Raw genomic sequence first — 3,003 nt, 5'->3', positions numbered from 1 at the left:
AGCACTGCTGCCTCACGGTGCCGAGGACCTGGGTTCGATCCCAGCCCCAGGTCACTGTGGAGTTTGCACATTTTCTCAGTGTCTGCGTGGGTCTCACCCCCATAACCCGAAGATATGCACGTTAGGTGGATTGGCCACGCTAAATTGCCCCTTCAATTGGAAAAAATAGAATTGGGTACTCTAAATTTCTAAACAGGAACAGAAATAAAAATTGTTGTTGCATTTAAATTTCAACCAACTGCTGTGAAGAGGAGCTGGTAAACCAATCCAACATCTGTATCGGAAGTTAAGGTGCCCCTGAGAAAGATCTTTTGGGCGCCATCGAACCATGTTCCAAAGCGAGCGCGTTTCCCAGTGCTCGCACCGTTACGCTAACGCCACTCAGGTTAGATACGGGCCTTGGGGGAACGCACAGCCGACGTCTCATTTAGTCCCCTTTCCTACAGAGGAGCCCCGCTCGCCAAAACCCCTCAGTGCAGCGAGCGATTGGCCGCCATTTTCAAATCTCAATGCGTGTGTTAGATCTTGCGAGGTGTGGTGAGCCAGGTGGATCCCGGGAGCGGGTTCACCCGGCATTTACAGGCCACATTGTGCCCTGCTGCTTTTCGGGTGCACCGTGGCCGGTAGATTGGGGCCTTCACTTCTACAACTCCTTTAATGACCTGGGGATAGTCCAAAGTTTTCACAAGCAGTGAAGTTGTGGTAATCTTCATGAGCATCCTCATTAACCTCCCTGTGGGGCTTGTGGAGTACATGTTTCCATGGTGATGCACGATCAATCACTACTGAAGCAAGATTGTAGTCCAATTGAAAGCTTTAATGAACAAGTAGTTACCCTAGCAGCTCCGCTACAGAGTGACTGCTGTGGGTGAAACACAGACGCTTATGCTCCGCCTGCTGGGCAGAACCAGCAGGTGGGTTCCACCACTCATACTACAGTATAAGGTACATCCCACCTAGGTACCGCGTTACCCCTAATATAGCCCACCACACATGGCAATCGGTGGAGGCACGTTCAGAAGGGCGTTGGGAGCACCCAATTCATTTTTTTCCAATTAAGGGTCAATTTAGCGTGGCCAATCCACCTACCCTGCACATCTTTGGGTTGTGGGGGTGAAACCCACGCAGACACGGGGAGAATGTGCAAACTCCACACGGACAGTGACCCAGAGCCGGGATCAAACCTGGGACCTCGGTGCTGTCAGGCAGCAGTGCTAACCACTGCGCCACCGTGCTGCCTTAGCAGGGCATTGTTATCGAGCAGTTTAAACACCGTCCAAGACCTGAGACCCCGGGCTGGAGGAGTGTATGATGCCATGGGTACAGTTTGAGTTCAAATAAATTTAGTTGAACCTTTATCTTGTCTCCTGGATTACTACAGAAATATTTCAAAGTATGGTTACTCCATCTGATGTAGGCCAGTGGAGCAACTGATTTATGCACAGGAAGATTCCACAAACAACAGTGTGGTAATGGCCTTATAATATTTTTACTGATGTTGATTTGAGGATAAATATTTGTCCGGACATTGGGGGTGAGCTTCCCTACATTCGTCTTTGAAATAGTGCCCCAAGATCGGCTTAAAAGACCAGATGGGGCCTCGGAATAACGTTGTATCAAAGATGCCATCTCGAAAAGGGCAGCATTACCTGAAAGGTCCAACATTCTGAAGGAGGATGAGAATGTAGGACACTGGGCAGAGTCTCGGGAATGTAGGACACTGGGCAGAGTCCCCGGAATGTAGGACACTGGGCAGACTCCCCGGAATGTAGGACACTGGGCAGACTCCCCGGAATGTAGGACACTGGGCAGAGTCCCCGGAATGTAGGACACTGGGCAGAGTCCCCGGAATGTAGGACACTGGGCAGAGTCCCCGGAATGTAGGACACTGGGCAGAGTCCCCGGAATGTAGGACACTGGGCAGAGTCCCCGGAATGTAGGACACTGGGCAGAGTCCCCGGAATGTAGGACACTGGGCAGAGTCCCCGGAATGTAGGACACTGGGCAGAGTCCCCGGAATGTAGGACACTGGGCAGAGTCCCCGGAATGTAGGACACTGGGCAGAGTCCCCGGAATGTAGGACACTGGGCAGAGTCCCCGGAATGTAGGACACTGGGCAGAGTCCCCGGAATGTAGGACACTGGGCAGAGTCCCCGGAATGTAGGACACTGGGCAGAGTCCCCGGAATGTAGGACACTGGGCAGAGTCCCCGGAATGTAGGACACTGGGCAGAGTCCCCGGAATGTAGGACACTGGGCAGAGTCCCCGGAATGTAGGACACTGGGCAGAGTCCCGGGAATGTAGGACACTGGGCAGAGCCTCGGGAATGTAGGACACTGGGCACAGTCTCGGGAATGTAGGACACTGGGCACAGTCTCGGGAATGTAGGACACTGGGCACAGTCTCGGGAATGTAGGACTCTGGGCACAGTCTCGGGAATGTAGGACGCTGGGCACAGTCTCTGGAATGTAGGACGCTGGGCAGAGTCCCCGGAATGTAGGACGCTGGGCACAGTCTCGGGAATGTAGGACGCTGGGCACAGTCTCGGGAATGTAGGACGCTGGGCACAGTCTCGGGAATGTAGGATGCTGGGCACAGTCTCGGGAATGTAGGACGCTGGGCACAGTCTCGGGAATGTAGGACGCTGGGCACAGTCTCGGGAATGTAGGACGCTGGGCACAGTCTCGGGAATGTAGGACGCTGGGCACAGTCTCGGGAATGTAGGACGCTGGGCACAGTCTCGGGAATGTAGGACGCTGGGCACAGTCTCGGGAATGTAGGACGCTGGGCACAGTCTCGGGAATGTAGGACACTGGGCAGAGTCCCCGGAATGTAGGACACTGGGCAGAGTCTCGGGAATGTAGGACACTGGGCACAGTCTCGGGAATGTAGGACACTGGGCACAGTCTCGGGAATGTAGGACACTGGGCAGAGTCTCGGGAATGTAGGACACTGGGCAGAGTCTCGGGAATGTAGGACACTGGGCAGAGTCTCGGGAATGTA

The sequence above is a fragment of the Scyliorhinus torazame genome, chromosome 8 (genome assembly GCF_047496885.1).
Source record: "Scyliorhinus torazame isolate Kashiwa2021f chromosome 8, sScyTor2.1, whole genome shotgun sequence".
NCBI classification, from domain to species: Eukaryota; Metazoa; Chordata; class Chondrichthyes; order Carcharhiniformes; family Scyliorhinidae; genus Scyliorhinus; species Scyliorhinus torazame.
Note: the sequence above shows the minus strand (reverse complement) of the source record.